At 37.7% G+C, this 21,271-nt stretch overlaps 1 long non-coding RNA gene across 1 annotated transcript in view; it reads right to left on the reverse strand.

The window, feature by feature from the left end:
• LOC141380251 (uncharacterized) overlaps positions 1–21,271 on the reverse strand; it is a 495,770-nt gene that overhangs the window by 276,990 nt on the left and 197,509 nt on the right. The gene's annotated exons all lie outside the window — the stretch shown is intronic.

Here is a 21,271-nt window from a genome sequence, read left to right on the forward strand (position 1 = left end):
CTCATTATTAGACTAAAAAACCCTGAATAACCCGTTTCACTGAGGGGTGCTGAGTTCACATGAACTATTAAGATGAATAAGTCAACATTTAATGGCATTCAGAGCTGTTTAACTTCCATGTTGTGTTTCAGTATGGGAAGGTATTGAAAAGAAAAGAGATTGAATTAATTTTAGCGCTGACAGTGAAGTCAGAACTATTAGCCCGCCTGGATTTTTAGACCGCTTGTTTATTTTTCCCCAATTTCTGTTTAACGGAGAGCAAATTTTTTCAACACATTTCTAAACATAATAGTTTTAATAACTCATCTCTAATAACTATTTATTTTATCTTTGCCATGATGACTGTAAATATTATTTGACTAGATATATTTCAAGACACTTCTATACAGCTTAAAGTGACATTTAAAGGCTTAACTAGGTTAATTAGGTTAACTAGGCAGGTTAGGGTAATTGGGCAAGTTATTGTATAACAGTGGTTTGTTTCGTAGATTATTGAGAAAATTATATAACTTAAAGGGGCTAATAATTTTGTCCCTAAAATAGTGTTTAAAAAATTAAAAACTGCTTTTATTCTAGCTGAAATAAAACAAATAAGACTTTCTCCAGAAGAAAAAATATTATCAAAAATACTGTGAAAATTTTCTTGCTCTGTTAAAAATCATTTGGAAAATATTTAAAAAAGAAGAAAAAAATTTGAAAGACGCTAATAAATTTGACTTCAACTGTGTGTATATATATATATATATATATATATATATATATATATATATATATATATATATATATATATATATATATATATATATATATATATATATATATATATTAAACATCTAATTTAATCATTTACTTTTGAAATGTCTTCAAAATATGGTTTGAAATATGGAATTATGAGTCTTCTGCTTTAGTAAATTAAGATAGCTCTTGAAAATTCTCCTTTTCTCCAGATTTATTAGGTGTGGGTATGAATAAAATGTTAAATAGTTTCTTCTATAAAGGTCTGGTAACATTTCTTTCCAATGTATTTCCAATAAAAACATTTAAAGCATTTACAACTAGCATTGAACGCTAATTCATTAAAATAACTGAATATTTTAAAATATTTTTAAATATATATGTATAACTCAAAGAAGGCAGTGCATTTTTTATGCAGAGATAACCATCAAACCTGTAGAAGAAAATCACGCAAACCACCCGAGTCTGTTCTACACATTACTCCTCAGGCTATCATGTTCAGTTTATGAATGCGTTGTGTTTACAATTGTTTGCATCTCCCAGTGAAATAGCCTGTCTGCAGCCTTGTTTTGCTGTACGTTCATGCTGGTTTTCGGTGATGTGTGTGGACAGAAGAGGAAATGAATTATATGACAGCGGATGGGGAGGCTAAACCTAATGCATCTCAATGGGACGCGCCGCTTTCTGCACGGGCTTGAATTGGCCATCACTCACTGCACTGTCCTCCTCGCTACCCCCGCGCGGATGTGGCGTCCCGTGTTTGGACAGGTGTGTTTGTGTGTGGGCCGTGTCCCTTTTGACCCTTTAAAAAGGTGAGTCAAAGGAGTGGCTTTTGCCCAGTGTATTCATCAACCACAGCTCCTCTATTTCAATGATTAAGAGTCTCTTTAGAAGCCATTGTCGTCGTTTTTGTGCATTCATGTGTTTGACCAATCACGTTAATGAGTGATTGTCAAGTTTAAAAAGAAGTCGCTGCATTGACCGAGTCACAAGGGGATGACCTTTATACATCACTTCACAACACAAATCTATGTGTCTATGGATTAATAAACACTCATCGGCAATTTTATTAGGTAATCCATTCTAAAGCTCGTGCACATTGGGACAATTTAGTAGGCATAAGAGTATGTGATGGTCAGTAGACTAAGTGTTACGTTAGATTGGTGGAACGCTGGTTTTTATAAATGTCTGTTTATATATGGTGTGAAAAAATGTTTGTCCCCCTTATTGATTTCTTATATTTTTAAGCATATTTGTTTGTCGGACTTTAATGTTTCAGATCATAAAACTAATTTTATATTATTCAAAGTTAACACAAGTAAACTTTAATGAGGTCATGCCTAGGCCCACACGGATTCAGCAGATTTTTGCAGGTTTTTAGCCCATTATTAATTCTGTTTATTCACTGTGTAAATCTGAATTTATTCAGTTTTTATTCAGTAATTTATTACTTTTTATTTAATATATTAAGGTTTTAGTTATGATACTCCGCTGGATACTCCCAAAATAATTCCGCAGAAATCCACAGATTTTTACCAAAATTCTTAGCAGAAATAGCAAAAAACATCCGCAGATTCCGTCTGGCCCTGGTCATGCCCAACTGAACCTAGTATCTCTCAAGGTTTTTATTTCTTTACGTTCTTCAGTTGGTGAAGTTTGTTCCTCGCCAGTGCCTAGCTTTTTTTTTAGGACTTGCGGAGCTACCAGTCGATGGATTTGCTCTTCGGTGTTTGGACTTTCAGCAGACACTGAACTGAACACTGAAAACTGGACTGACGCAGTTTCAGTTTGCTAGAACTTTTTATGTTAAACTGCTATGAACAGAATTGAATTGCACCATTGTTTTAATTCTACGAAACTAGTGCCTACATCTTTGAAAGATGTAAAATACATCGCTCTGGGTATGTTTTGTTGCATGTTTCAGATGACAAATCAACATTTTTCTCTTTTTCAGATCATTCTCTGTAAACCCAAGAGGGGATTAACCAACCCAGGCTCATTCTGGAAAATTAGCCCTGTGGACGTTTCTGAAGAGCGCAAAATACGTCCCAGGAGGTACATATTTGTGCAGTTTTTGTTTTCGCGAATCCGCGAGAGGCCGCGAGCGCACCGTTCGCGACTGACCGAACGATTAATTGACTGAGCGGCCATCCAATCGGCCGACCCAATCCTCCTCCTCCTTTTTCTTCCCTAAACCCAAGCGACGATTTACAAAAGCCGTCCAGCAAAAAGAAAAGCCCCCGTCCGATTTTGACCGCGTTTTCGGATTTCACCGCGTTCTCGCCCCGTTATGAACTCGTTCGCTTTATTTTTTGGATTCTGTTTTTTGTCATACCTGATTTCTGGAACTGCTCTTCCCCAGACTCGAACCCGGTTGTACGCCGCGGCCAGCTCCTCAGGGCCTCCTCTCCGCGGATGTAACACAACGAGCTAACCGGACAAACTGGTTGCGGCGGGAAAGCCCTCCACTTGGAGGTAAGCCGTTAGCCCAGCCAGCAAGCGCAAAGAAAAAGAGCGGCTTCACACCGTCCCGTAACGTTCGCTTGAAAAAAACGAAATCCGGCCATACGTAACTCTGACCATGAAAATCGCGGTCTCCAGAAACGTTCGCGGGGCTACGTTTTCAGAATGAGCTTGGTTTGGGATTAACTCTGAAAATTGAGCACATCAACAATTTCTGAAAAACTCCTCACAGACACCAACCATTGTACTGCATACAGAGTCACTTAAAAAATAAATAAATCATCTTTCTTCTTTATTCTGATGCCCGGTTTGACCTTCAGCAGATCATCTACACCACATCTGTACATGACTACGCACACTGAGTTGCTGCCATGCATCAAGCGAGTCTATTCGAGCTAACAAGTGGTTGAGCAGCTGTACCTAATAAAGCGTCTAATAAGTGAATACCTCATTTCACAGCAGAAATCAGTGTATCAAAGGCTTAACGTAGGATTTCTTCAAGCACACATGGAGGGCAGGCTGCAACAAAAAGCAGACTCCGGAGCAAACAATCTCTCCTGCTGTTAGCACTCCTGCGCAGACAACATGTCATACACCCCCTCCAGAGGAACCATTCAAGCTCTGCATCATGTTAACAACAGCTCAACATGTGTACCGGTGGGCTTAGAGGCAAGTTTACTGATGGAAAACATGAAGCAAGTCGAGCTGTCTCTAAAAGCAGGGCTTGACTCTTGACTTTTTTTTCATCCCCAAAGGGCACATCTGTACCTCTCCTATAAGTTTACTCATTTCTTGTTAACAAACTGGCAAAACATGAGGGTTTGTGAACTATGATGGCTTAAAATGACAATTACTTTCAACCCAAGCTCATTCTGGAAATGTAGCCCCACGGACGTTTCTGGAGACCGCGTTTTACGTGGCCGGAGGTACGTAAGGTCGTGTTTAGTTTTTTTTGAGCGAACGCTGCGGGGCGGTGTGGCGCCGCTCCGCCCCTCCTCTTTGCGCTCGCCGGCCGACGGCTCGCCTCCAAGTGGAGGGCTTTCACGATGCAACCAGTTTGTTTACATCTTAGCTCACATCGTTGCGTCGGCGGAGCGGAGGCCCCGGAGGAGGAGGAGGAGGAGCCGGCCGCAGGGACGACGACCGGGGAACAGCGGTTCCGGAAATCAGGTAAGACGAAAAACGGAATCCGAAAAATAAAGGCGAGAACGCAGCGGGATCCGAAAACGCGGTCGAAATTGAAGACGAGGGCTTTTGCTTTTTTTATTTTTTTTTCTGGATGGCTTTTGTGAACCGTCGCTCGGGTTTAGGGAAGGAGGAGGAGGAGGAAGAGGAGGGCAGCCGAGTCAGCCGATCCGGCGGCTTTTCGCGCGAGAACGGCGCGGGCGCGAACGGTGCGCGCTCCCGAGAGGCGCCCGAGACACAAAAAAGCGTGCACAGCGGCCTCTCGTGGATCCAAGAAAACAAAAACCGCTCGAATACGTACCTCCCGGGGCTACGTTTTCACAATGAGCCCGGGTTGATTACTTTGTATTATGAGGGTCTGCTGTCAATTCATCTTTATTAGGTAGGTAGGTAGGTAGGTTACTTTATTTATACCCGAAGGTAGATTTGGTTTGCAGTCAAGAGTCCTCATCTCACAACAGCGGCACACAAAGGAACTCACACAGCAACAGCAACAAATGCACATTAAGACATAAAACGTAAACATAAAGAATAAATAATCACTTTAAGCCTCCCCCCCAAGTCAATGTTTAAAATGATCTAAAATATGCAAGTCACTGAAACATCTCTGCTTTAATCTATGCCTTATTTATATGTCTAATGGCTGCTGGTATGAAACTATTTTTGTATCGTTTCGTGCTACAGCTTATTACTAGAAACCTGCGACCGGAAGGAAGGAGCTGAAACTCTTAGGGCCCTGTCATACACCCGGCGCAATGTGGCGCATTACTTGTTTGGTAGTTTCAGCTTGGCGCAAGAGTGGTTTTGAGTCGTTGCGCTACGCTGTTTAAATAGCAAATGCATTAACGCTCATATGTGCGCCCATAGGCGTTCTGGTCTAAAAAGGAAGGTGTTCTGAGGCGGACCGCTGGCGCGTTGCTATTTTGAGAATCTATAATAGATTTTTCATTAGACCAAAACAAACCCGGTCTAAACTGCAGCGCAGAATTGCACCTCGCTTACACACTGCTTAATACACACAAGAGAGCAATAGGCAAATATCTTTACATATGAAAAAATTAAATATTAAGGAAATATATAGGATATAATAAGAATAGATATAGAATATAAATATAAAGGATTAAATATTACAAAACATATTATTTTCTAGCCTACATAAATATGAAAAATGACTGCTTTATGTCTTCTTCATCTCGGGAGGCTTTTTCAGTTCATTCATTATTTATTTCAGTTCATTATTATTAGCAGTATTATTTATTATATCCATATTTATATTTGTTTTATTAAAAACAAGCTTAGATTTGCCCACCTGTCAGGTTTTAGACCTTATGGGGCATGGCAGGTGTTTTAGGATATAACTCAGGGTTTTGACCACACTTCATTATTATTGTTCATTTATTCGTTTGCTGGAAATTAGAACTGAATTTAGAAATAGTTTTGAAACGAATATTTGCGCTTAACAAACAAAAGTATTTATTTATAGACTAATTGATGTCTGTGCGTAAAGGTTTCCCTATCCAAGAGCGAAAGTGAAAGTGATCCATTATCTCTCATTCTCACGCAGTAGATGCTCTGTTTAACTGTTTTCTGTTAATAAACTGTGAACTGTTTGCTAGTGAGATGCTCAGTTTTTCCACTTAGACTTACTTTACATCCTGTAAATAGCGAATGCGCTCTTGGTGCGACGCAGCTGTCTCTTAAAGGGAATGGGAGATGAGACTCTGATTGGGTTATTCTCAAAACACACCTATAACTCATTAAGAAAATAAACTCAACCCTTTTAGGCCATGCGCCTTGGTGCAAAGCACATTTTCCCGTCCGTAAATTAGCAAAAACGCGTCCTGACACGCCCTGAAAGCGTTTGCGCCCTGCGTTTTGCGCTCTGCGCATGGACCGTCAAAATAGAGCCAGTAGAGGTTCGACCCAGCGACCTTCTTGCCGTGTGGCAACAGCACTACCTACTGCACCACTGCCTTGCACCCCTGGTTGTAATCCATATTATTCCACACAACTGCGGTAGACCCAAACCTGCGCTGATCTCAGAACATTGCTTTCAGCTGAGAAAAATCTAAAGTATGTGTGCCAATTTAGTCAGCGTCAGTGTTTTGTCTCAGTTGCTGACGTTCTCGATGGGTGATGCAGAAAACACACATGCACATGATTCATGCGCAGCCCTAATTCAAAAGCACACACACAAAAAATGAGAAAATAAAAACAACATGAGCAAAAAGACTTTATTAAGTGCTTACCTGAAAATAAAAAATAAAAAATGAAATCCAGCAGCACGGCAAGCATGTGACGATTTCCGATAGCTTTCCGACTCAGCAAAACAAGCGTCTGCAGCATATGCATATATAAACAGAGGATTTCATGCACTGCCCATCAGCCCGCACACAGAAATGTGCAGCTCAGTGTTTCCTTATAACAGCAGACGTAATTAGTTTGCATTGGGCTGAAATTTCAGCCCGGGTTATTGAGTCATCCATAATGTTTGGATGAGACGTCATTATCTAAGCACTTATACCGTAATTAATTCATCTTTCCTGTTACTCTCGATTCATCAATGGCTATTTTTATTTATTTTTTTGCTTTGACAAATTACACCTCTTACATCGAGGAGGTGGAGAATATGCAAATGTTGATGGATTTACATTGTCAATTCCTTTTTGTCACAGGAAATGCAGATTAGCAGTGTGTTTGGAATAATATATATATGTGTAGTAACTATATGGTTTCATTATCAGTCAATGAAATGGGTATTTTCTTTGCTTTAACAGTTTGACATGTTTCTTTTATTTTATTAATTGGGATATTATTGTTTAGGGTGGCTCAGTGGTTAGCACTGTCACCTCACAGGAAGAAGGTCTCTGGGTTGAGTCCCGACTGGGGCATTTGGCGTTTTCATGTTCTCCTTGTGTTAGTGTGGGTTTACTCCCGGTGCTCTGGTTTCCACCGCAGTCCAAACACATGCACTATAGGTGAATTGGATGATCTAAATTGGCTGTAGTGTATGTGTGTGAGAATGTGAGTGTCCCAGTACTGGGTTGCAGCTGGAAGGGCATCAACTACATTAAACATTTGCTGGAATAGTTGGCGGTTCATTCAGCTGTGGCGACCCCTGATAAAATAGGGGACTAAGCTGAGGAAAATTTAATGATAATCATTCAGATTGATGTCAGTGTTGTTATATTCATATTGTAGCATGTCGGGTAAGAAGTAAAGACAACGAAGCGCACATTAATGTCAGCTGATTTATAAAGACAGAATCTCAGGATATTTATTTTAGTATTTGGTTTTAATAGACTGTATAACTGATTATTTCTGTTACAACATGGAGACAGCAGCTAATAACAGTTGTAAGAGCAAAAATATGTCTAGCTTGAATTAATATTACTGTTTTCCGTTAGTAAAGTCTGCACAAATATATTGGAATATTTTATATTGTAATATTGTGAAGAGAATAACAGAAAAGAAATGATGCTACAGTCTGCACAAATACCCTATACAGCAATTTACATAATATTTTGAAGCGGAAGAACAAACAAAAAAGAAAAAAAGAAAAAAGGAAGAAAAAGAAATTCAAATAGAATTAATGAAATGTTTGGCTGAAACTTTAAGACTTTTATTTTGTTTTCATTTTGAAATAAATAAATAGTTTATAATAAATGCTATAAATAAATAAATAAATAGTTTATAATAAATGCTATAAATAAATAATATGTTTATAATAAATGCTATAAATAAATAAAAGATTAAATAAAATGTTTATAATAAAATCTATAAATACTTAAATAAATAGTTTATAATAAATGATATAAAAATATATTTTTAATAAATGCTATGCATAAATAAAAAAATTTAATAGTTTATAATAAATGCTATAAATAAATAAATAAATTAAGAAATAAATTGTTTATAATAAATTAAATAAATAAATAAAATGTTTATAATAAATCCTATAAATAAATAAATGAATTGTTTATAATAAATTATATAAACAAATAAATAAATAAATTGTTTGTAAACAAATCTAGAAAAAATAATTATTTATTTATTTATTTTTAATGAGTGTTATAAGTCATTTATTTATGAATTTATCTATAATGCATGTTTAATAAGTTAAATAATTAATTTAAACAATTTAAAAATTTTGCCAGTTGTAATACTTTAGTACTTCAAAATTTTTAATCATAATTTAACATAAATATTTAATATTAAACTAGTATTTAATATGCTTAATTGTAAAGTCTAAACTTAAATATAAAGATTAATATTATGTATTAATTTTGCAAATTGAAATAATTCCATTAGGTCTGTTAGATTTCTATTATTTCTAGTTGATTTTTTGTTGGAATTGAAGATCAATATTAATAAGTAATAATCAATCTGCTGTGTGACACGGTGGCTCAGTGGTTATCACTGTCACCTCACAGCAAGAAGGTCGCTGGTTCAAGCCCCGGCTAGGTCACTTGGCATTTCAGTGTGGAGTTTGCATGTTCCTGTGTTGGTGTGGGTTTCCTCCGGGTGCTCCACAATCCAAACACATTCGCTAAAGGTAAACTGAATAAGCCAAATTAAACAAAGCTAAAATATTTAACTTCATATTATATTAATATTTCTCAAATTCATAACTACATTTCAAAGACAAAACTCTTAGAAGTATCATAAATATTTATTAAATATTTAAAGTCATTTATTGATTTTATTAATGTATGTCATTAATCATAAAGTCATTTATTAAGTAATTAAAAGTCAGTTTAAATATGTGTCTGTCTCTCTCTCTCTCTCTCTCTCTCTCTCTCTCTCTCTCTCTCTGTGTGTGTGTGTGTGTGTGTGTGTCCTATTTAGGTAACAGTAAGTGACCACAAAGACGATTACATTATCTTATCACAGACCGCATCAAACAGTGTTTTATTTATCGTGATTTCATAAGAATTCCAGTTATTTATTATTATATATCAGAACTCCTTCAAGAGTCTTATGAAACTGGACTCCCGACGGTCTGATTCTCGCCTGCGGATCCGCAGCCCAGAATCGGGAAAAACAATGAGCCAATCCGCTCTGAAGTATTACATCAAAACACAGAGAACTAATGCTACAAATGAGAGAAACCAATTAGTTGGTTCAGAGCCTGCAGGTTTGGACCTCCCGTGGTGTATACTGTATATAAAGCTGACGGACGTGGAAAACTTCATCTGATCAAACTGAGATGCTGTCTGGAGATCTGCTGTTGGTGGAGCAACACAACCAACACTCAAATATAAGTATATTCTGCTGCTCATTTAATCTACTTAAATCAAAACTTGATTTTTTTGATTAGTAATATGCAGTTTTGGCACTTGGGCGAGGCAGTGGCGCAGTAGGTAGTGCTGTCGCCTCACAGTAAGAAAGTTGCTGGTTCGAACCTCGGCTCAGTTGGTGTTTCTGTGTGGAGTTAGCATGTTCTCCCTGCCTTCTTGTGGGTTTCCTCTGGGTGCTCCGGTTTCCCCCACAGTCTAAAGACCTGTGGTACAGGTGAATTGGGTAGGCTAAATTGTCCGTAGTGTGTGTGAATGTGTGTGTACTTTAAATGTTTCCCGGAGATGGTTTGCGGCTGGAAGGGCAAAAACTTGCTGGATAAGTTGGCGGTTCATTCAGCTGTGGCGACCCCGGATTAATAAAGGGACTAAGCCGACAAGAAAATGAATGAATGAGTTTTGGCACTTAATTCAGTCTACTTTAAATGCGAATATCTTAGTATTTTGATCCCTCAGACAGATTCCACAATTCCAAAAGATATATCTTAACCAAATATCGTCCCATCACAAGAAACCATTTAAAGAAAGGGTATTTATTCAGCTTTAAGATGGGGTAATTAAATACTTCATCACTTCAACTGACAGTGCATCCGGAAAGTATTCATAGCGCTTCACTTTTTCCACAGTTTTTTATGTTAACGTGCCAACTTATCCAGCACGTTTTTACGCAGCGGATGCCCTTCCACAGGAAAATTCACAGGAAACCCATGCAAACTCAGGGAGAACATGCAAACTCCACACAGAAATGCCAACTGACCCAACCGAGACTCAAACCAGTTTGCTGTGAGGCGACAGCACTACCTACTGCACCACTGCTTAACCTTCTGGGTGAATTATACCTTATAAAGACAGTATGCGACACTTTTAACGCCATTTGCTGTGAAGACTGTTGCTGTGCGTCCGCCATTACTCTTCTCTCCTGACCTTGAAAATATAATTGGCTGAATCGTAGAAAAGCAGAACTAAGATTGTGTGTAGGGTCAAATCGAGATTGTGATCTTTTTTGGATGAAGCGTGCAGCCCTACTCTGAAGCAGGTTTTCATTCAGGACGTCCCTGTACATTGCTGCATTCATCTTTCCCTCTATCCTGACTAGTCTTTCAGTTCCTGCTGCTGAAAAATTTCCCCACAGCATGCTGCTGCCACCACCGTGCTTCACTGTAGGGATGCTATTAGCCTGGTGATGAGCGGTGCCTAGTTTTCTCCAAACGTAACATTAGTTCTTTCCTTGGGCGGGGCTGTCAATCATTTAAAGCAGGACTATCTGTCATTTAGGGACGGACTATCAGCCATTTAGAGCGGGACTATCAGTCACTTAGGCAGGGCTATCGGTTCTTAAGGTCGGAGCTATCAGTTCATTATGCCGAAGCTAGTAGTAATTTAGAGCGAAACTATCAATCATTTAGGTTGGAGTTATCGGTTCTTTAGGTTGGAGCTATCGGTTCTTTAGGTTGGAGCTATCGGTTCTTTAGGTTGGAGCTATCGGTTCTTTAGGGTCATTTGGGGATGGACTATCAGTCATTTAAGCCAAGACAATCAGCCTTTTAGGATGTGAATATCAGTCATTTGAGGAGGGATTATCAGTCATTTAGGGCGGGACCATAAGTCATTTACGGAGCGACTTCAAGTCATTTAAGGCAGGACTGCCAGTCATTTAGGGCAGGGCTATCAGTTCTTTAGGGCGGCCTATCAGTCATTTAAGTTTGGGCTATCAGTAGTTTAGGCGGGACTGTAAGTCATTTAGGGTGGAGCTATTGATTCTTTTATTTTAGGTGAGGCAGTCATTTAGGGTGGGATTATTCAGCCTAAACTCAAAAGAAAAACGTAAATATTTTACGTTTTGTCAGTTTAGTGACTGAATTCAGTCTCACGAAAATGTACGATTTAAAAAAGGAGGCGTGGCACCTAACCCCACCCCTAACCATCATTGAGTGATGAGCAAATCATACTAAATTGTACGAATCAGATCGTACGAATTCATACAAATTAGCCAATAAATGAAAAAAATTACGAATTGCCAGGAGATTGCGTTTGATTATTAGTCATTTAAGAAGGGGCTATCAGTCCTTTAGGGTGGGAATATCAGTTCCTTAAGGCAGCCTATCAGTCATTTAAGCCAAGGCTATCAGTCATTTAAGGCGGGACTATCTGTCATTTAAGGGGGTGCAATCAGTGGGTGTCTCATTTTTTTTATCAGAATTTGTTCATTTGTCAAACTTATTTCAATTTAGACTCTTCTATCCAATCTGTTTTCGAAGAACATTTGTTTCTCATTTCAGGACTGTTTCAAGTGGAATTGGAGATGCACAATCCTGAATTTCATCCATGATGTTTTTTAGAACCATTTGTAAAGTTTTATACAACACTGCTATACATTTTAGCTTCAATATATATATATATATTAAACGTTTTTATAATATTAGCTTTAAACATAGGTTCCCGGAGGACCACACCTCTGCACAGTTTCACTCCAACCATAATCAAACACAGCTGATCCAACAAATCAAAGTGTTCAAGACTACTATGGACTATCAAGCATGTGTGAGTTGGGTTGGAGCTAAATTCTGCAGAGCTTTGGCCCTCCAGGAATTGGGTTTGAGACCACTCACTTAGAACAACTGACAATCACCAAAGAAGTCTTCATGTAGTTCTCAAATACTTTTTACGTTATTAATATTTATTACCACAATGGATATTACAAAACAAAAATCAGCAACATTCAGGTATTCCTTTATTATTTATCCATTTAAAATGAAGGGAATATTGTGTTTAACACTAATAATGTAAAAATATAATGCATACGAGTAAAACATGCTTTAAAAGTGCATCGCAGAACATGAAAGTAAAACATGATTAAATGACCAAAAAAATAAAAAATAAATAAATAAATAATAATAACGTAATTATAAAACATTGTCCATGCATTTTTGCATATGGGTAAAACATTAAACATGTTGCTAAAACTATCTATTAGCAAACCAAAAAATTATGATTGAATAAGAAAAATGTTATGCTTGTAAACATAATTTGTCATCTTATTTCATTTTTAGATATATTGTAAAAAGTGAACAATGGGATCTTCTAGAGGTGTTTTTTAACCATTTTTTTGACAGTTTTCAGCAACAAATTAAGATGCAAAACAATACAAACATCATTGTTTAAGGTTTACATTTTGGTTGTTGTTTTTGTTTCAGATTTCACCCGTGGTAAATATCTCAACCGCCTCATTCCATTACCACCTTAAGCACTTGTATTTATAAGCTTAAAACGAAGATGCTTTCAGCTCTATAATAAAACTGTGAAATTTCAAAAATTTATGGCCCCTTAAAACCTTTTACATTTCTTTTGATGGTTGGACCCCAAGGCCAGTCAGGTGGAAAGGTTATCAGGGACATTATATCATTTTGAAAAAGCCTTTAAAAGCAGCATAAACAACCTCCGATGGTCAAATTAAAACAGAAACTGAGCTTCAGACTGATGTGGAGAATTGTTAAGAGTAATTACGTTGTAAATAATGTTCAGTTTTTTGCATAAGCTTTAGCCTGCAGTGTATCTTCAGGAGCAGCAGGTGTTCATTTTTTTTATATTCATGTTTGTTTGTTTGCTTGTTTTTTACTCTCAAAATGCTGGTTCAACATGCCGGGGTCCGTTTTTCGTACCTCGGTTAAATGATCTAAGATGATTTGGCAGATCCTGGATCTTTTAATCTTGATAACTGATCTCTGGCTAATTTAGTTCTTCAAACAAGTTCGCGAATCAGATTAGAATGTCTGGATGAACTGATCTGAGATCGCTGCGTGTGTTGTGAAGGACAGATCTATCGATCCTCGAAATCATGATCAGCAATGCAACGATTGGCTGACGGCACAGCAGCGTAATGACATCATCTGATTAATATTCAATTGTCCATGTGAGCAAAATTACATAAAATTAGCAGTCGACGGTTTGTTAAATATGACATTTTCCCAAGTGTATATAACTACTACTGTAAGAAAATATCAGAATTCGGAACATACTTTCTGTATTATCTTTGCTTGAACTGGGCTAATTTAATCCTGTTTATATGAATTGAACCTGCTCCCGATCAGGTTTGAGCTAGCAGAACTGTTGCCATGACAACAACTCTCGGATCAGCTTTGAAGAACGAAACGATCCTGGATCGTGTCAAATCGTCAATATCCAAATCCAGCTAACTGAGTAATCCACGTACGAAGAACGGACCCCTGGTAGATGTTAACTTATGATTTGTGAATGAACTCTATTTATTAGGGATTCTTCAAATATAAAGATATGGGAAGTAACATTAAGTGGCCTGTTTATTGTAGATTTGGATTAACCTGATTGGTTTACCAATGACTGAGAATGAGAGACCAGCTGCGATCAATCATATCACATGCTCCTCTCGAAATTAGTTTATCAAATTACAATTAAAGGTTTACGAAACCCTTGAGTACTTTTTTTTGTTTTTGTTTTTGGAGATGTTAACAGATTTGTGTGTGACCTGTTAGCTTTAGTTAAGGGTTAGGGTTTCTCCCCGGCATCCTGGCCAAAATTTGCCCACTGGCCTCAGTCCATCATGGCCTCCTAACCATCCCCATATCGTAATTGGCTTCATCACTCTGTCTCCTCTCCACCAATCAGCTGGTGTGTGGTGTGCGGTCTGGCACAAAATGGCTGCCGTCGCGTCATCCAGGTGGATGCTGCACACTGGTGGTGGATGAGGAGATTCCCCCCCATTGTGTAAAGCTCTTTGAGTGCCCAGAAAAGCGCTAAATAAATGTAAGGAATTATTATTGTTATTATTATTTACTGTAATCATTACTATTGGAATGTGAAGAGACATTTAACCAGCACAACAAAAAATATTTCTGAAGACAATCACCTCCTGCACCTTTAAGTATAAGGTCAATAATATATATATATATATATATATATATATATATATATATATATATATATATATATATATATATATATATATATATATATATATATTTCCTGCCATGTCCTGCCTTGAATCTCTAGCTCTTTCTCAATAACACTGCTCTTCTCGGTCCGGGCTTTCTCCTGTGTATCCTGCGGCTCTGGTCTCTTTATCAGGGTTGATGGTCAAATGTCCATCTGAGAGGAGCACAAGGGTCCCTCTGCTTGACTGGCTCCATCTGTGGCGCGGCATAATGATTTTTTCACGCTGCATTAACTTAACACTGCGCTGCCAGCAAGACGGGCCAAGACCTGGCCTATAATTGGGGATTTGACTGTGTGTTTCTCTCTCTCTCTGTGCGTGTGTGTGTGTGTGTGTGCGCGCCATGTTGTTGCGTTTACTGGTGTGAACTGAAAAGCACATTTAAATCTTCCCATTTTTCATTCTTTCGGGGGTTTTTCAGCTTTAATCCACCTTTTGTTGCACTCCGAATCTTGTAATTTGCCACAGACTGTAAGATGTGAGGGAGAGAATGGAAGGTTGTTCTCGGCTTATTTGTTTGGATAACAGACGGTTTGAAGAAGTTGTGGGTTAAAGTTAGGTCAGTCGGTTCAGGAGTTAGTGCTGGATTATTATTGGCATCACATGAACATTATGAGGGAGAAAAACAAAAAATGAAAGAGGTAAAGTGATATTGGTTTTACACAATGGTGGAGTTAACGATAAGTTAAAGTGTTCACTTTACAAAATAAAGGTAAATTATGTTATTATTAACTCTTCCTGTCATCATTTCGATCACCTGAGGCGTTCATGCCTCTTCAGAATACAAATTAAGATATTTAATGAAACAATATTACCTAAAATAGTACTTTTGATCAATACAAAGCAGTGATTTGTATGGAAATGAATCCACTTTTGAATGAACTGAATGAACCAATGAATCAATAGGGCATTCTTATAAAGAGCTATTTACATTTAGTCATTTAGCAGACGCTTTTATCCAAATATGACTTACAAATGAGGACAAGGATGCAATTAACACAATTATAAGAGCAACATATAAGTGCTGTAGGCAAGTTTAAGGTGTGTAAAGTGTAAGATGCAAAACTATTATTAATAATTTTTATTTTTATTTACAGTTAGTCGTAGAGCCAGAGAGGGAATTGCAGATTAGGAAAGGAAAGTGGAGACTAAATCGTAGTCGTTTCTTGAAGACAGCGAGTGACTCTGCCGTTCTGATGCAGTTAGGGAGTTCATTCCACCAACTGGGCAGATTGAACGCGAGCGTTCGGGAAAGTGATTTCTTCCCTCTTTGGGATGGAACCACGAGGCGATGTTCATTCACAGAACGCAAGTTTCTGGAGGGCACATAGATCTGCAGAAGCGAGAGCAGATAAGAAGGAGCAAAGCCAGAAGTCGCTTTGTAGGCAAACATCAGAGCTTTGAATTTGATGCGAGCAGCAACTGGCAGCCAGTGCAAACGGATGAGCAGCGGAGTGACATGTGCTCTTTTAGGTTCATTAAAGACCACTCATGCTGCTGCGTTCTGGAGCAGCTGAAGAGGCTTGATAGAGTTAGCTGGAAGCCCGGATAGTAGACAGTTACAATAGTCCAGTCTGGAGAGAACAAGAGCTTGAAGAAGGAGTTGAGCTGCATGTTCAGATATGAAGGGTCGGACCTTTCTGATGTTATAGAGTGCAAATCTGCAAGATCGAGCAGTTCTAGAGATGTGGTCAGAGAAGTTTAGTTGGTCATCAATCGTTTCTCCAAGGCTATTTACTTACTGAATGAATCAGTTTGTTGAACAAATCAAATGAATAAATACCTTAATGCTCTTAAACATTTACGGCCAGCAACTAGCAGCTTTATTTTCTCATTGCTTAAAAATAAAATGATTTATTATTTCAATATAAACAGAATATACGAAATAAAATTTCGATTTCGATTTTCGAAATTATATAATTATTTACTTAATATGTGTGACATTTATATCATTTATTTATTTACTTACTGGTCAGTTAGTAAGTTAGTTAGTTAAGGACCAAATAGCTTTACATGTAAACGGTTATGTATACACTCGTTGGCCACTTTATTAGGTATACCTTATACTACTGGGTTTGTTTTGCTTTCAGAACTGTCTTAATCCTGCGTGGCATAGATTTGACAAGCTACTGGAAATATTCCTCAGAGATTTTGCTCCATATTGACATGTTAGCATCACGCAGTTGCTGCAGATTTGTCTACTGCACATCAATAATGCCAATCTCCAGTTATACCACATCCCAAAGGGGCTCTATTGGTATTAAAATCTGGTGACTGTGGAGGCCATTTGAGTGGAGTGATCTCATTGTCATGTTCAAGAAACCAGTCTGAGATTATTAGCTCTTTATGACATGGTGCGTTATCCTGCTGGAATCCAGAAGATGGTCATAAAGAGATGAACATGAGCAGCAACAATACTCAGGTAGGCTGTGGCGTTGGCACGATGCTCAATTGGTAATAATGGATCCAAAGTGTGCCAAAAAATCTCCCCCACACCATTACAGCACCACCACCAGCCTGAACCATTGATACAAGGCAGGATGGATCCATGCTTTCATGTTGTTGACACCAAATTCTGACCCGACCATCCGAATGTCAAAGTGGAAATCGAGTCTCATCAGACTGGGTAATGTTTTTCCAATCATCTACTGTACAATTTTGGTGAGCCTGTGCAAATTGTAGCCTCAATTGCCTGTTCTTAGCTTAAAATCCCAGTAGATCAGCAGTTTCAGAAGTACTCAGTATAACAGTAATACTCAAAGTCACTTAAATTACCTTTCTTCCCCATTCTGATGCTCGGTTTTAACTTAGGCCTCAATCAAATTTATCTGCTCTCTGCTACAAATAGCAGCTGAATGAGACCATATATTGCCATTAGATATACCCAAAAACAAATTATTTTTGACATTTAGCTCTTGTAGATACAGTAGATTCCTTCCTGCGGAGGCCCCCCTGCAGGGATCACTGATGGGGCCCCCTGATGATGTGGGGGTCACAAATTGAGGAGCGGGGAAGGGAGGCGGGGTGGAGCGACAACGCGGGGAAGCCTTTACAAACTGAGGAGCGATCACAAACTGAGGAGCGATCACAAACTAAGGAGCAATCACAAACTAAGGTGCGGGAAAAGGGGGCGGGGTGGAGGAGCAACAACGCAGGCAAGCCTTCACAAACTGAGGAGCGATCACAAACTGAAGAGCGATCACAAACCGAAAGCGGCGAGAAGTCGCAGAGGTAGCCAGAAGTCATTAATTTCAATGAGAACCAACGGCGAAAAACGGAGCGGTGCGTCTTCTCCGGTGTGAGCGTTGAGGAGAGTTGATATCAAGTCAACTTTATGGTATGAGCTATGACGCGGTTCGGCAAGCAATCAGAATGAAGTAGTCCACCGCTTGAGAGGTGTTCAGAGAACACAGGCCTGTGAACTTTGGTTCCGACCACAGTTGTTTCCAAGAGTTTGATTATTGCGGTTGCCGGACTTTCAATTATTAAAAATCGTGACGACGCGGGCCTGTCAGCTACGCCACTGCATGGAAATGCTGGAAACCAACTACGTTTGTAGCTAAAAAAATAAAAAAAAGTAAAAATAAATAAAAAAACTGTGACAAGATGGCTTTAAAACAAACAAACAAACTTTTTAAAAAATGAGAAATATCCCTTATCCCCCAAAACCCTCACTTTTCCCACTCCTGTGTGGATGCAGTTGTCCGTGACTTTCCAATGTGTCCTCAATTTCAATGTGTTTAACTCCAGTGTGGGCCTAAATGGCTTTTAGGCCTGATCCATCTAGAGACAATTGCTGTAGACACACATTCTCCCACAATGCTTTTCACATTCAACAGACACTAGACCCAAAGCTATAAGTGAATAGGAATGAATCTAATCCCAATGGGATTTAACATCATCTGCTTCCAAAGAAATGGATCGCGTGTCTCGAAATGGTGAAGGTCACGCAAGAATTCAGAGGGTGAGAGCGAAACTGAATTTGGCATACAAATTCCCTGTGTGCGTTTGACATGTGGCACAAAAACTCAGATATACAGAGATCTTGTGAAGACTTTTGTGAAGACTTTTGACTTCCACTTTTGTTGGCTGCAATAGTGCCAATAGTGGTTCTTTGTTGAAATTTACTCTACTGTAGATATAGAAGATATTGATATATTAAGCATATATTAATCTATACCTTTACAGCACAACCTTTAAGCTTCACATGTTAAAATGTCATCAAAAACACATGATGCACATACATGAAACACACTTTCCTTTAAGGGCAAAGAGTCTTTGACATTCATCAAAACTTTTTGTTTCCTAAACAGGTCCTTTATTTTAAAATTAGGTCTTTTGATTAAGATTTGATCACAAAAAAAAAAAAAAAACTTCTGAAAGGTTATTTGAGGAACAAAAAAAGCTTTCGGTCTGAAAGTTTCTGTTATAAATTGGTAGGTAGGTTGTTTTAATAATTGGTTGGTTGATTGATTGTTTAAATGATTGATTGATTGAATGGTTGGTTGGTTTAACGGTTGTTGATTGATTGATTGGTTAGTTTAATTATTACTTAGTTGGTTGGTTGGATAATTAAATGGTTGTTTGTTTAATTGTTTGGTTTGTTAAAAGCTTGATTGAATGATTGATTGATTAATTGATTAGTTTGTTTTATTGGTTGATGGATTGATTAATTGATTAGTTTGTTTTATTGGTTGATGGATTGATTAATTGATTAGTTTGTTTTATTGGTTGATGGATTGAATAATTGATTAGTTTGTTTTATTGGTTGATGGATTGATTAATTGATTAGTTTGTTTTATTGGTTGATGGATTGATTAATTGATTAGTTTGTTTTATTGGTTGATGGATTGATTAATTGATTAGTTTGTTTGTTTGGTTGGTTGATTGAATTATTGGTTGTTTGGTTGATTAAATTGTTGGTTTGTTTGATTAATTGATACGTTGATTGGTTTGTTAGTTGGCTGGTTGGTTGATTACATGGTTAGTTGGTTTGATTAATTGGTTGGATGACTGATTGATTAGTTGGTTTAATGGTTTGTTGGTTAAATGGTTGGTTGATTGATGGTTGCTTGGTTTATTTATTGATTAATTGATTGATTAATTGTTGGTTGGTTGAATGATTGGTTGGTTTAAGGGTTATTTGATTGATTGATTTGATTGATTGGTTGGTTGGTTGAATTATTGCTTGGCTGGTTAATTAAATGGTTGGTTGGTTTAATTGATTGGTTAATTAAATGGTTGGTTGGTTTAATTGATTGGTTAATTAAATGGTTGGTTTGTTTGATTTATTGATTCGTTGATTGATTGGTTCATTGATTGATTAATCAAATGATTGATTTGTTCGCTGGTTGGTTGTTTTAATGTTTGGTTGGTTGGTTTAATGGTTGATGAATTGGTTTGTTGGTTGGCTGATTGGTTGAATACATGGTTATTAGGTTTGAGTAATTGGTTGGATGACTGATGGATTGGTTGGTTTAATGGTTGGTTGGTTTATTGGTTGGTTATTGATGGTTGCCTGGTTGAATGATTGGTTGGTTTAACGGTTATTTGATTGATTGATTGATTGATTGATTGATTGATTGATTGATTGGTTGAATTATTGCTTGGTTGGTCAATTAAATGGTTGGTTGGTTTAATTGATTGGTTGTTAATCGATTGATTTATTGATTTATTAGTTGGTTGTTTTAATGGTTGATTGATTAATTGGTTGTTAGGTATAATGGTTGGTTGAATTGTTGGTTGATTGATTAAACGGTTGGTATGTTGGATTTATTGATTCTTTAATTGATTGGTTCATTGATTGATTAATTGGTTGGATGACTAATTGATTGGTTTAATGATTAATTGGTTGATTGGTTCATTGATTGATTGATAGATTGACTGACTGATTAACCATTTATACATATTGATATTGCTGTTAAAAAAAGAACACATATATGGTTTTATAAAGAACTCTTTAGTAATAGTAAGTCACTAGATATATATATATATGTATGGTAGTCAATGGTGATCAATCATTTTGTATGTGAACTACTTTAACTTCCAAACATTTCCCTTTCACAAGAGGTTCTGTAATGTATAATGATTCTTTAGAATATCAAAACGTACTTCACACTAAGAAAAAAGAATGCATTTTAAGAACGCTGACTTCATTTGATATGGTATCTGCGCACATATCTTTCTAAATATCTAAATATCTTTTTTATGATTATTTTCAAAAACACTGTCCACTGTTTACATCTCAATAGGTGCTAATCTCTAACCGTTCCTCTTGAAAGCTTTTCAAGGATAAAAGAGCTTCTGCTTAAGCAATGTGTGCCTCATCAGCTCTCGGAAAACAGCTGTTTTTGGTTCCCACACATTGGCCAGACACAGATCTCACTCGCACATCACCCGTCTTCAAGTACGCAAAGAGCCAGAGACGCTCTTTCGTGTGGATGACAGTCTCCCATTACTCCACCTGGGATCCTCATCCTTCTTCCCCCGAGCAGCACCGATGTCTTGTCCAGGTGATAAATGTGTCTTTTTCTCTCCGAAGTCGGGCCATGAATTACTAAAGCCTGTGGAAAACGACTTTCGAAATAGCGCAAGGGCTTTTTAGGGAAATGGTCCCCCTCATCCT

The sequence above is a fragment of the Danio rerio genome, chromosome 22 (assembly GCF_049306965.1).
Source record: "Danio rerio strain Tuebingen ecotype United States chromosome 22, GRCz12tu, whole genome shotgun sequence".
Lineage (NCBI taxonomy): Eukaryota > Metazoa > Chordata > Actinopteri > Cypriniformes > Danionidae > Danio > Danio rerio.